A 15013-nucleotide genomic window follows, 5' to 3' on the forward strand; every position below is an offset into this window, starting at 1 on the left:
CAAGGAGCTCAGACAAATGAAAATCCCTCTACTTTTATCCTCACAACAACCCTGCGAGGAAGATTAGGCTGAGAGAAAATAACTAGCCCAAGGTCACTCAGGAAGGTTTATGGCTGAGCAAGAATTGGAACTCGAGTCTTCCTGGTCCAGGTCCAAGCTCTCAACACTACACAGCAGCTAGTTTGATGGAATGGAAAGCAGGAAGCTGCTATCATTGCTGACTGGAGATTAAATACCCTGATCCCCAAGCCATATCATGATTTAAAAGTCAAAACCAGCATCTTGACTTGTGCTGAGAGATGAAGCAGCAGCCAATGAAACCATTTATTAAATAAATGGTTCTCAAATTTTAGAACCTGGACAATTTTTTAAAATGACACCGTATTGGGACACACCTAGCTGGATGAGATTTTTAAAAAAATTTATTTTTCGATATCACTTTTTTATTTATTTACAAGTAATATTTTATTTATAGGTGTGCGTCACTTAATGACTGGGATACTTTTTCCTATCCCCGTTGTTATGTAGTTAGGTCATTAAGTGAACATTCAGTCTAATCTATTGCCTTTGTTGTGTAAACAGACACTCCCTGCCAGACACTAGCTGGCTGCCCAGGCTACTGGAGATAGATTGCCTCTTCTCTGCATTAAGAGAAGACTTTACTGCAGACCTGATTGCCTCATTAAGAGTATCTTTACTGTGCTTTGACCGCCATCATATACGCAGTCCGTTGTTAAGGGAACACCTGTATTTGCAAAAAAAAACAACTCAATCCATTTACCATATCAAGCAGCCCTAATGGATTGTTTAAAGTACAGGTGAGCAGTATAGCAACAAGATGCAGACACATGACCTCACACACACATTCTCTCTCTCTCTCTCTCTCTCTTTCTCTCTCTCTCTCATACATATGCATTTATAAACCCAGGCTAGTTACTCCAAATAGTGCTGGGAAGAACTGCTGTTTGAAAGAGCTGTTGCTATTGAGCATAAGGCCAATGACCTGTTTTAGTACAAGGCAGATGCACATTCTTGCCATTGTTCGCTCATGTTCATGTGAACACAAACTAACTGCAATCTCATGCATGCATACAGAACTTGGAAGATAATTCCATTTAGTGTAGTGGAGTGACTCCCAATAAAACCTGGTTAGAATTTGGATGTAAGAACCCATCTTGCCAGATAGGTTGCCACTGGCTGGTTACAGCTGTGTAGTGTACTAATGGGAACTAGTTTTACAACTTCAAAACAAATGCCTTTAAAATTAAGCTGTTTGTCTTGATGTTGTAAACAACATGTGGAGGGATTATAAACCCAGCTGCATGAGGAGCTTACAGAGTATAACCCAGTCTGTTACAGTCCTGCTATGGAGGCATCTTTTTCATGGCTCAAGCTTTTAAATTGCATGTTTACATGTGTTTGGATTGGCAGATGCTCTGGGGTCGCCCAGGGCCAGATTAGTCAACAATGACACCAAGACAGCTGTCCAAGGATGTCCCCTCCCATTTCTCTCCATAATGCTACATCTTCTGATTCAGCTTCCACTAAACTTAGTCTTTAAGCTTTTATTATAACAAAAATATTATGATTTCAAGAAGTGATGACGCTGAAGTGTTCAATGTGAGAGGATTTTTTTAAAAATCAGAGGTAGTCTCTGAAATGGGATAAGGGAGCTGAGGGCAGCCCTCTTCCCACCAGGGAAGCACCTATGAGGCCCAAAGAGCACCGAGTTGGCGTTGTACAGATGTGCAGCTTGTGATGAACAGGTGCTGCCTCAGGACTAGTAAGGTTGTGGTACTTCCTGCCACTTCACTCATTTTTGTCAGGCCCACACGCATTTGGTCCCTGTTGCATACATGCAGTGTTGGGCAGAAATGGCTTAAGGAACTATCTCCTCCCATACAAACCAACCTGTCCCCCAAGGTCATTTGAAAGGGCCCTCCATGTGCTGCCTCTGGTGGAAGACAGGCTGGCAGTGACAAGAAGCAGGCATGGAGAAACACCTTTGTGGACACTCCCACCAGAAGAATTAATAACTATGCCCTTTTTTGCTAGCCTGCCTGCAAGGCCTCAAAACTTTTTTTCTTCATTTAGCTTTTCCCTCTTGAATATGATACTTGATGTTTGGAATTTGTTTACATTTTATACTACACTTTTTGAGTCTAGCCATTTTAGACATGTTGCTTTATTACTGCAATTCCGCTGCTGCTGTTTTATGGTCAGTGTTTAATTGCTTTTTATTGTAAACTGCCTTCAGCACCCTACTTCAGGGGGAAAGGTAGGATATACGTAAATCCTTAAACAAAATCTGAATTTACCAAGTATTAATTATATGTTTGTGGATACCAGGCTTACTTAAAATGAAATGCTTAGTTATTCTGAAATGCTGGTGTCACTATGAAATTATGTACTGGTTTGTTATACGGATATAGCTTATTGCTGACTTTGTTTTCAGTCATTTTACTTGTTGCAAATAGCTTCAAGTGAAATGTCTGTGGAAAAACAGTACACAAATACAGTTAGCCACAACGTAGATGCATTTAACTTACATGAATTCAATAATATTCGCTCAGCCAAAAAGGGGGGGGGGGAGAGAGAGAGAGAGAGAGAGAGAGAGAGAGAGAGAGAGAAGCAGTTTACATAATGCCTGCAATTCCATCCAATCACTAAGTTTATGCCCTGGGGCACATGTGAGATGGGAGAAAGAGGTGCCCATCCTAACCAGCTACACCATCCAGCTAACCAGCTGGTAATATGTAAATAACCAGCTAACCACCCGTTCCAGCTACAATGCAGCCCCAAAGAAAGGGAACATGTTTGGGAGGGGGGCTTCTGTGACTGCCCACCTTCCAAAGGATGCAGAGCATACCTTGTTCTCAGGGTTGCAACAGTGCTGGAAAGTTGGGTAGATTTGGCCCTGAATCTGCTGCTGTCTCAGTTCCTGCTTGTCTCTCAATGCGATTTTGATTTTTAAAGAGACAGTATGTATTTTTTTAAGGGAAATTTTAATTATACCTAATTGTCACCTAATGCACTGACTCCAGAATCTAACCCTTTTGTAATATGTAGACTGTACATATGTACAGTGAAATAGGACAATGGCTCCTCCCAAACATCTTTCTTCAGGAACTCATGGGAGACATTGCTACTCTGCAATCTTGCTCGAGTCTCCAACAACAAGGCAGCCACAGCACATAATGTATTTGTGCAATATGTGAGGAACTGCTCTGAGATAAAGAGTAGGTTGAGATTTTTAAGATGCTATAGTACAGGCTTATGAGACTGCTGATTAAAGGACAATTTTAAATATACCACAGAAGTTGCTGGCAACAAAATTCACTCAGCCAGTCTGCAGTAACTAACTGGCAGACCTCTCCTGTTGAACTAAGTAAAATAAAGCAGCATCCCTATAACACCACTATACAGTACTTCTAACTACAAGCACTGGACATGAATCCCGCTTGAGGGGGTGGGGGGCAGATCACGAGGCAAAACCACTCCAAATGATTGGATGTAAAGCACTAAACCAGCTTCCAACAAGCAGCAGTATGTAATCCCAATTTGAAAATGTAAAATGTTCTGCATTAAGGTACACCATCTGTTCTGTGCACTGTTCTGTACAAAACCCTATATTATACTAACATCCTTTACAAGGACAAATCTAAACCAAGCAATACGAGCCAATGTAGTTTTTAGTAATCAGTACCTTCTTTCCAAGGGGTGGGAGACACTTTATCAACAGCTTCACTGCAGAGCCAAGGATATTTTCTCCCTTTTTACTCTTACAGGTATCCACCCACTAGCCTTGCCAAAGATGAACAGCATACAGACTTCTCACTAGAGCTTGGAGGATGTCATACTGGTACCTACTTGCACTAGAGATGATGATGATTTCAACAATCCACCAAACAGAGTATGGTTTGAGGTGTTTGAAAACAGTGGGGTTGACCATTCCTGTTATAAAGGAAAAAACCCAACACATTACATATTTAGTCTTTTCCCGCACTGCACCCAGGACCACTACAAATCTCTCACTGCAACTGTTCTTTAAATGTTAGAGTTGGAAGGGATCTTGGAGGTCATCCAGTCCAAGCACTTGCTCAGTGCAGGCAATTATAAGGTTGCCCTCATTACCTGCAGGGGTTCCATTCCCTGAACCCCTGCAGATACCGAAATCCACAGATATTCAAATCCGAGTTCAGAGGGTGATCCAAGTTGTGCTTTTTTTTTTCTTTTTCTTTTTGCTCAAAATGGGCATTTCTGAGGGTCAGGGAAGTTGCTTGCGGCCTCCTCTGGCTCTCAGATTATTCTCTGAATCTGACTGGAGCACAGCTCTGATTGAGTTGAGGTTCCAGGTGGTATGGAACCTGCAGATATCAAGGGCCCCTTTTACAGTATCCCTGACAGGTGGCCAGACAGCCTGTGCTTAAAAACCCCCAATGTGACCTACTACTGCACAAGGCAGCCTATCCAGTTCCAGACAGCTCTTTAGAAATTTTTCCTCAAGCCTAGTCTAACACAATCCTACATGTGTACTCAGAAGTTTCATTGTATTCAACTGACCATTTCTTCTAGATGCTACTGAAGAAAAACTGATCACAATACAAAGAGAAGTGTCATAGCAAGTTTTTATTAATTTATTTTAAACTTTTCACCCAGGACCCACATTGCTAGGTAAAAGGATATTGCTATTTTTAAAAAAAAAATGTGTAAAAGAAAACATGAAATAAGATTAATAAAAGTTGCTTTAAAAAAAATCAGGAGTTAGGCTTGAAAATTAAGAAATACTGTTCAAGACAATGTCTCATCCTTTCTTTTAAAGAAAAAAATAATCTGTGGAGGCATAAGAATAATGTTCATCATTTGTGGGCCGTCAGCTCCCAAATGTCATCAGTTTTAGTTGCCATTAAAGCGCCTTTAAAACAGTTATAACCACATAAATAAAATTCCTTTTTGCATACTGGATGATGCAGCCTTTTGAGGGAGCCACCCCATGAACCGATCTCCTATTACAGACCTGAAGACAGTAAAAGGGGAGGGGGGTGTCCTTGTGAACTTGTTCTTCCCCTCATTAAAAGCCACTGGTACATTGCCAGGGTGCTATTTTGACACGGCTGTGGTACCAATTATACACAGAAGGGCTGCACGGCAAACTGTTTTTTTCCCCGGGAGAAAGCAGAACTCACTTTTGGAACACTGCAATGGCAGCTATGCATGTCACAGGACTTGAAGACATCGTGGCCATCTAGTTCCCTTTAACAAGGTTTTAGTAAGTAGGTCAGCTGTCACCTGTGACAGGGTTCAAACTACTCACTGAGGAACATTATCTGTGGTATCCCAGTATCGTTTTTCAGCAGCTGAGTCTGGAATCTTTTGCGCCTTCAGAGCTCCCGGGTATATTTTTCAACTGAGGACTTCATTTCTTTTTCAGGATCTGGGTGTAGGTGAGGACAGACAGCAGAAAACGTTGATCTGACAAAATGGCTTTTTATTAAGGTTTTCCAGCTTACAAACATAGCAAACACCATTCATTCATTAATATTGTGGATGATCCAGGATGATGGAGTATAAATTTCCATTCTTAGATTTTCAAATACAACCAACAAGAAGCTAAGCATACATCCATCTGTGAGAACTCTGAGCAGCACATCACTCAACTTCCTCCTTAACAAATTTATCCCTCATACTTCCCTCTTAATGTGTTAAGAAATTTTAAAAAGGTAAATGAAAGCCTCCATCACTTTTTAAATGCTTATTATTGAGGGCTAATGTTGGCTGCCATTGGATTTTAATTAGTCGCCTTCTGGATTTGCCAAAGCAGATTTACAGAAAACCCACTTTAAAAAAAGAAACAAAAACTAAGCTGAGTGACTGAGCTGGCAAGACAATACCCTCAGTATTGCCTGTAGTTTGATCAAGTCCTCTTTCCCCTTTACTGTTGGTGTATCTGATGATATTTGGGGGGGGGGGGGTAGGCCACAGATCACAAGCCAAGTAGGTGTTTTGCATGCTGTGGGGCCCACATTCAATCCTTGGCATCTCCAGAAAGGTTGGGAACTTCCTCTCTGAACCCTAGGAAGTTTGTGCCTGCTAGTGCAGAGACTACTAAATAGATCAGGAGTGTCAAACATAAGGCCCGCAGACCAGATGTGATTTGTGGAAGCTCTTTTTCCAGCCTTCTGGCTTTTCCAGCACCACCATCAGCAGCTGAGGTGTCCCTGCTGAAAGAGCAACCTACATAATTGAGTTCTTCCATATCTTGAGGATTTGTGTATTCCCTTGTCATTTGCACCGAATGAGTTGCCAAGTTAGAAAAAGTGTTTATTTCTGGTCATGACCTGATTAATGACATCACTTCCGGGCCCCAGCAGGCATCATGAATGCTATTTGCATTAAATGACTTTGGCACTCCTGAACCTGGAGTGGAACAATGGTCTGACTCATTATCAGGCAGCTTCCTTCCTAGTTTCCAGTGTTTTAACTCTTAATGTCTTTGTCGTCCCCCCCCCCATTTCTGCACTACTTATAATTAGCTACCAGAATCTTTGAAATTATGTCACTATAAAATAGTATGCTGTGCACCTCAGCTATAAGAACTAATATAGTTCATAGTAAATGTGAAGACAATTCTCACACTGTAGGGGGGGAAAGCTATATAAAGTCAGCCATAAAACAAAAACACAAAAGTTACTGTTGTATTTCTGTTGCCCAGTTACATGAATAGCCACAGCTCTGAGTATATGCTATTTAATAATGGAGCTGAAACAGATAATTGTATTTTCAAATCACTGTTACTGGATAGAATCAACACACTGTGCTCCAGAACAAAAACAGTAAAGCTGGGAAAACCTACTCCTGTCCCAGGTAGTAGAATAACCAGGGGGAAATGCAGTATTAACCCAGCCCAATGATGTCCGGGAATACCCTTTAGCTTTCTTTCATATAATTAAATGCTGTGACTTGAGCAATCAGCAAAGAGCTGCACTCAGAGACAACTTTGCTAAGGACATAAAACCAATGAAAGGCCCACTTTCAACAGTCAAGTGACAACACACTGCACTCCCTCCACACACCCATCATCACATCAGGGGCTATTTCACTAATTTAAACCAACCGGATTGTGTTTGCAGTTTTGGAAATATGTATTAAAATCAAGACAAGGTTGAAAATCCTGACTGTAAAATGCCCTTTTGTGAACCCTCAACCCAACAGGGTAATGACAGCTGGAGACAGGTTGTTGTTGATAAGATGATGTCACCTTCAGGAATTCCCCCAAGCTCTGCCAGCAAAGCAACCTCGCTGGAGTAGTGGCACAGGCTAAAAATAGGCTTCTCAAACATGGGGAGTTAAGGAACTTGGGATGGAGAGAGACAGTCTTAGGAAAACAAACTGAGCTTTTTTTTTTTTAGCTGTAGCAGTTTGCTCTACAACACAGGCAAATGCCTATAGCAGACACAATGTGCAGAAGTTGGGAAGGGGGCAAAGCAAGTTTTTTCTGAAGTAGCACATGTACCCTTTCGGCCCTAACTTCAGGAAATTGAAAATGCATCTCTCTATTTCCAGTCAATGTGCAGAGAGAGAGACTTAAGAACAACTCATTGTGAACTAGCCTACAGTCCAAAGGCCACATCTGCTGTTCTCTACCTCTGAAAAGCTTCTTTCATCCAGTCTGTATTATGCAGTGTTGCTGCAAATCAACCTCCACAGACTATGAAGTGGTTTTGGACAAGCCCTCTTCTACAAATTGCTTTGTTGGAAGTACAGCCAATTACTGTATTCACTTTTAAAAACTCCTTTACAGAACTGGAATAACCCAACCACGGTTGGGAAGCACAGTAGCTAAACAATTTGAAACTGGTGTTGAGTTTGCAGTGTAGATGCACTTACAGTATATGCAGACTTCATGGGCTAATACTGCACTGTCACTTGAGTCATACCTAGAAAATAGTGGTAGACTCAATAAAAGCCTAAAAAAATAATGGCAGGCTCAATAATTAAGACAAGTCTAAAAAGACCCATGGTGTCCGACAAAAAAAAATTCAGGACTTCACCAAAGAGTTCAGGGTGCAGAAAATGGTGGCAGGATTAAAAAGGAGATTCCCAGCAGGCCCAGATAGCATCAACCTGTTACACCTACTATTTTGAATGGGCTGAGTATGGAGTTTCGTGCCATGTGTCCTTCAGCCTTTGGGTCTCTGTTGTTTAGAACAGAGGCTTTTCTAAACATGTTTTATGGGGCTTTTGCCCGGGTGAGGTGCTGGTTAGGTCAAAGCTTGCCTCCCCTGATAGAGTAATTCAATAGGGTGACTGTGTTTTGGAACACGGGATTTTGTCCCTTCATTTGAGGGTGTCCAAGACTGACCAGAAGGGGCGTGGGCAATGGATACAGCTTAAACGGGCTCCTATGTGGTACCTTTGCCCTGTATCTGCCATGGAACAGTATTCCTTATTGGCTCCTCCAGGAGCGGGCCTGCTATTTTGACATTTGGATCGGCCCCCCTCACGATTTATCAGTTTCGGACCATTTTTAAAAGGGCATTGGGTCACTTGGGTTTGAGGCCAGAACTATACGGGCTTCATTAGAATTGGGGCAGCATCAGCAGCGGCTCGAACTGGTTTTTCACCCCAGGACATCAAGCAAATCGGCAGATGGTGCTCTGGTGCGTTTAAATACTACGTTTGTTAATGCTAGGCCTGTTAGTATCGGCCGTGACTCCCTGGGTGCGCTTGGGGGGTAGTTATTCTGCCAGTTGCATTTACCCCACGTTGGCGCGATGTGAAGGTGCCGTCTTTGGTCTATAAGGAACCCTGTTGATCAGGCTCTGGCCTGGATCATGTTTGGCCGCAATCCTGTTTTGGATGGGGTGATGTGTTTGTGATGTCCAGGTTACTGGCCATGCAAGCGTTTGCCCAGACCCATTTGGATGGGGGGATGTGTATTCCTCACAAAGTTGAGAGAATTTGTTATACCTTTTTAACCGTGAGCTATTCTAAGTGGGTGTTAAGTGAGTTTGCCTCACGATATGCTTTTCTTTCAACAGGTCTGCGAGGGAGGTGCCCAGCCAGGGTCCTGATCTGCGGACATTCCATAGTTTTTTGGACCCGGAAGACACCATATCATCCAGTTTTGGCTCTCAGCTGGAGCTAGGTGATGTTGCACACATTGATTGGCTGGCCAAGAGGGGTATGTGTTGGGGGCGGTTTTTCCCAGCCTTTCTGGATTTTATTGCACTCAACCCCCTGCCCCAGGTAATCATTGTCCACTTAGGCGAGAATGACTTGGGCCAGAGGATGTCTATGTCCTTGAGGCTCCAGGCCTGCAGGGATTTTACAACGCTCATTAGTCAGTTCCCTGGGATTACTGTCCTGTGGTCTGATATGCTGCCTTTGAGGGTTTGGAGGTGGGCGTGAAGCATCAGAAGAATAGACGTTCCCTTTAGGGAGAAGGGCGGGATAGAAATAAAGTTTATTATTATTATTAGACGTTGCCTGCAAAAGAGTTAATGCTTACCTGGGCAGAGTCATCACGGAGCTCGGGGGAGCGGCTATCCATCATCCTGGAATTTGTTTTGGGCAGCCTGCTCTTTCCCCTATCGGTTATGGCCTCTTTTTAACAGACTTGCGACAGGACTTGAGAACCTTTTTGAGTGCAGGGAAGGCCAAGGGCTAGGCTGACCTCCCCTTGTGGCGGTAGAAGTGCGGGGTGGGTAGGCAGAAGACCTTCTCGGTATCCAATCTAAGTCAGCAAGGATTTAGGGAGTGCATGGTAATAATAAAATCATGTTATATATCAATCAGTGCGTAATTTCATGCAGAATGTGTTCTATCTTTGTTCTATCAAAAGGTACAGCCAAGAAACGAGTGGGGGCGGAGTGATAATACATCACCACACCAACCACCTGGGGTATTTCCCACCCACTGCATGGGGGGGGGGATGACACACTGGCATGCCGCACGGGGTGACACAAACCCTACTGACGCCACTGGACCCACTAGAAGTGATGTCATGACCGGAAATAACATCATTAAGCAGGAAAAATTTTTAACAATCCTTGGCTGCAATCCTACCCCTACTTACCCATGAGTAATTCCCATTTACTAACATTGTTAAAAGAATATAGATGTGTGCGCCACTTAACGGGGATATGTTCTGCAATCCCCGTTGTTATGCGATTAGGTCATGAAGTGAACATTCAGTCCAATCTATTGCCTTTTGTTTTGTAAACAGTCACTCTCTGCCAGACACTAGCTGGCTGCACAGACTACTGTAGATTGCCTCTTTTTTGCCTTCAGAGCCTCTCTGTTGTGTAAACAGACACTCTAGGGGGCTATAGGAGATGTGATTGCCTCATTAAGTGCAACTTTATTGTGCTTTGACCACCGTCATATATGCGGTCCGTCATTAAGCAAACCATTAAGCAGCAGATGTCTGTATATAGTAGCCTGTTAAAAGTACATGTCTGTAACATTTCCCCAAATGCAGTCGCATACCATGGTAGCATCAAGTCTAAAATATTAAAATTAAAATACTGAAATGAATTGGGACCGACCTAGTAGGTGTCAACTCACAGTTTGAGAAACACTGCACTAGGTTTTCCAGGAACCTAACGCTAACCGACAACAAGAACTGACTGTAACTACTTTTGAGCAGAGAAAAATTTCTAAAACAGCTTGTGATATGGAGTTGTGTTCACAAAATGTCAAAAATCCCACCAGTGTGCTCAAACCCTTAAGTAGCATTTTTGGTTCCCAGCTGTTTTGTTATTCCCTAGAAAAAATAAGAACCACAGGCACAGAGTTGCTTCATCAATGAGGATGATCTCTGCAAATGTTCAGCTTCAGAGATGTACACCAACATAATCAGGAGGATTTGAGGTAACGAAAAGCTCAAATATCTGCAGATATAAACCAGATTTCTTCAACTTGCGTTACTTTGCACCACTTTGCATTTGGCACGGACTTTTATACACTCCAGTCATTTTAGCTTTATGGGATCCTTCTGCAGTTCTTCACAGTCTGCTCTGCATGAATTGATCTTGGATAATTGTGTATCATCTGCTAAATGTCACTGAAGACTGATCTTTTTTCTCTTCCCAAAATTTTATTGTTAAGCAATACACACCCCAGGACAAATTCTGGAGGAAAACAGACTAGAACAGTGGTTTTCAAAGTGGTGGGTTGTGACCCACCACAGGATGTAAAAAGGGACCATTCCCCCTTAAGGGGAGTGACCCAGGAATGGGTGCTCCCGTGGCACTACAGCGATCATGGCGCTGCATGGATCCAGGGACTTGTCTCAGTATGGGGAGGGTCTGGGAGGTCTGCACTCCCCTCTGTAGGTCTCCCCCAAGTTTCTTACTGCTCCAAGCTGCAGGTCGAAGTGCGGGGGGGGGGGGTCACACAATCAGAACTGCAGAGCAACCTGCAGATCAAAGCAATAAGAAGCTTGGGGGAGACCTGCAGAGGGGGCTGCAGACCTCCCAGATTCTTTCTGAAGCCTGCAGACCCCTGGTAGGTAGACAAGCCCCCCCCCAAGTCCCAGCACCACTGCTATCACTGCAGCGCCAACAAAGCACATCCCTCCTCCCAGTCTCCACCCCGCCAACACTTACCAGAGGTTCTTGAACTCCCAGAGAGTGAGAACCGCTGGACTGGAAAGAGGTGAAATAGTATAAGAGCAAACCATTAACTGATATTTCTTTAGAGTTATTAATCCATGAAAATTCCCTACACTTCTTCCCTATTACTTAATTTTAATAAGAGTTTTTGCAAACAGTATTAAAGGATTGTATTTCTTAAAAAATATATATTGACATTCCTGTTAAATGCAGACTTGTTGACTCCTTCAGTGAACTATATCTGATGGAGTCACAACTTTATCATTTATGAAAGCCATATTAAGCCTAGCATACCATATTGTTTTAAATATATGGTTTATAGTTGTACAACATTTTATGTTTAACATAAGAGCCCTGCTAGATCAGGCCAGAGGCCCTTCTAGTTGAATTCCCAAAGTGGCCCGTCAGTTGCCCCCTCAGAAGCCTACAAGAAGGAGGAAGGCACATCTTTCTACCAGCATTCTCCCCTCCTCCCCGCAACAAGTATTCTGAGGTAAATGGCCATTGAACCTTACTTAATCACTCCCCCCCCCCCTCCAAAAGTAAAAAGCCTCAAGTGTCTTTCCTTACAAAAATAATGCTTCAGTCCCTGATCGTTTTGGTTGCCCTCTTGTGCCTTGACCACCTCTACAGTATCTTTTTGGAGATGTAACAAGAACTGTACACATTATTCCAAGGGTGGCTGCACCAAAGATTTATAACAGGGCATTATAACAAATTGGCACTTATTTTTGATCCTTTTTGTAATGACTCCTAGCATGAAATTTGCCTTCTTCACCGCTACTGTACATTGGGTTGACATTTTCAATGAGCTATCCATCATGATCCCAAGATCTATTTCCTCATTTGTCACTGACAGCTCAGACTGCATCAATGAATATATGATGTTGGGATATTTGGGCCCATGTGCCTCACTTTACATTTATTTACTGAACTACATTTGCCATTTGGTTGCCCATTCACCTGACTTGGAGAGATCCTTTTGGCAGTTGTGGGCCTACCATAGGGTGAGATGGGGCAAAAACCCCAGGTGCCAGCTGCTGGGACCCTGTGGAAGCCTCTCTGAAGCTCCCGACGGGGGCAGAAACTGTGCTTTCTATTTGCCAGAAGCACAGTTTATAGCGCCAGGGAACATCACAGAGGTTTCTCTGGCATGGGCTGTGGTCATGCGAGGCTCCATGAACCTCTGGTGAGTAGGGGGGCGGATATCTGTGCAGGGTGCCATCGCAGATCTTTGCCACAGGTGCAGGACTGCGGATGTCCTCAGCTACCTTTTGCAGTGCTAGACTTTCAGTTGTGGTTTTCAACTGAATACTCCAAGGTCATCGGCAACCATTACCACCTCAGTGTTTATCTAACTCCAGGTCAGTTATGAACAAATTGAAAGGACTGTGTTCCGCACATATTTTTGGAGGATCCCACTTATTCCCCTCCATTGTGATTATCCACTTATTCCCATTTTCTGTTTTTAACCCGTTACAAAACCAAGCAAAAGACCCATCTTCACATTCCATGACTGCCAGATTAAGAAGCTCCTATGCTGAATCTAAATTGTACTAGAGCTAAGCTCATCCAGCTCCACATTCTGGAAACACACCTGGGAATTCAACTAAGTACATGAAAATGAAACCTCCTTTCATTCCCTTATATACATTTTTATTATGTATAAATGTAATCTTCCCTACATTTGAAGACTACAATTTATTATAAAGTAAGAAGGAGCAGCTTGAAGTAACAACCAAATTCATAGCTCCTTCTCAATCCTGGCATTGCAAATTTATGTGTTATGCATTCCTGGCTAAAGTGTTTATATGATGCCAGTTTCTCAGAGCTGGTTGTCTAGAGACAAGCAACGGTCAAGCAGGGAGAGAAGTCCAAGTACAGTTCAATCTGTACCCAAGAAATAAACTGCTCAGCCAGAAGCTAGGCCAGAATTAATCTCCTCTTTAGGAGCATATACACACTTACTGGGCTGTAATATCACCCTCTGATCATCTGTTGTAGTAGCAGTGAGCAGCTGCCCCCCCCCCCCGCAGCTACCTTCCAGGTGGCTTATAGAACAAGGTAGCTCAGCACCTTGGTTAGATTTCTCAATTCAAACCACCCTGTGCCATCAAGAAATGGTAATCCAGAGTATCCTGAATGGATTTCCTGGTTAATAATTCATGCACTTTAAAAGACGTCAACAGTAAACTCCAAGAGGACTCTTCAGTTATTGAACATATTTAGAGCAAGCTTATTATATATACACCCAAGTACAGTCTACTACTGGCATATCTGGGGTGGGTCAAGGGGGCAAATACCCCAGGACACCCATGCCTGTAGGGGGGCACCTTCCTCACTCCCCACTGCTGCATTCCTCATCCCCATTCAGAGGCTGAGGGCCTTAGAATGTGACATTAGAAGGTCTTCTAGGGGCCTTAGAAGGCCTTCTGAGAGCAGAGAAGGCTGTGTATGGCCTCCCTGGTCCTTAAAAGACTTTCCAGGGCCAAAATGTCACTTCCAGTTTTCCAAAGAAAACCAGATGTTTAAAGGCCCTTTGGAGGCCTCAGAAGGTTACTGAGAGTGAGAGGGTGTTGTACACAGACATGGCTGATGGGAGGGGGGCAGCATTTTGGGGCCCTGGTCCCAGGTGGAACAGGGGACTAGGTCGCAATTGAAGCCCACACACAGACTATCTTTAACTGCCCTTGTGGTGTGCAAAGTTATTTCAAGTTCTTATGTTCATCCCCAAAACAATTGTGTCACATACCATCTTTATTTCCTTTTTTGGTATATGAGAAAGAGAATAAATAGCCCACTGAGAGCAAGTCCAAAATATTTGGCTGTAACAAATAGTACAGTCCTAATTAGATTATACCTTGGGCGCACATATGAATCTCCTGTTTGAATGTGTTTCCACTGCAGAAACTCTCTACAGCAAACATGATCTAATCTAGGGCAAACCATTTTTTCCACATGACTACCAAATGTTCATGAGAGACTTCCCCCTCCCCAAAATGTATCTGCCTTGGTGTTCCTGCTAGGGTTCCCAGATCATCAGAGGGAAGATCTCTCCCCAAGTTTACCATCCATCAGCACATACAGATTTTTTACCCATGGAGCACAGAGAATAATGCTTTTAAGCATACTGCCAGCAGGCCTTGCTGCCATGGGTCATGGATGTGTTGTAGCTATGAAGATGATCCACAGCGATTATACACTTCTGACCAAGACTACTGATAAGAACTAGTCTGTGGAATTATCCTCTCCGCAGAGATCCAACTAGCTCCCCTATTAGCTGTGTTTAGAAATAAAGTTACACTGAACTAGTCTGAAATATTTTAGCAGCAGTCTTGGGGTACAGCCAATGAGTAAAGCTGTATTATGCAGACTATAAAACAATGGTTAACCAG

General features: G+C 43.1%; 1 protein-coding gene across 1 annotated transcript in view; it reads right to left on the reverse strand.

Annotated features, from left to right (window-relative positions):
- PPP3CA (protein phosphatase 3 catalytic subunit alpha) overlaps positions 1-15013 on the reverse strand; it is a 254857-nt gene that overhangs the window by 199765 nt on the left and 40079 nt on the right. The window lies entirely within an intron of this gene.

The sequence above is a fragment of the Tiliqua scincoides genome, chromosome 6, assembly GCF_035046505.1.
Source record: "Tiliqua scincoides isolate rTilSci1 chromosome 6, rTilSci1.hap2, whole genome shotgun sequence".
Taxonomy (NCBI): Eukaryota; Metazoa; Chordata; class Lepidosauria; order Squamata; family Scincidae; genus Tiliqua; species Tiliqua scincoides.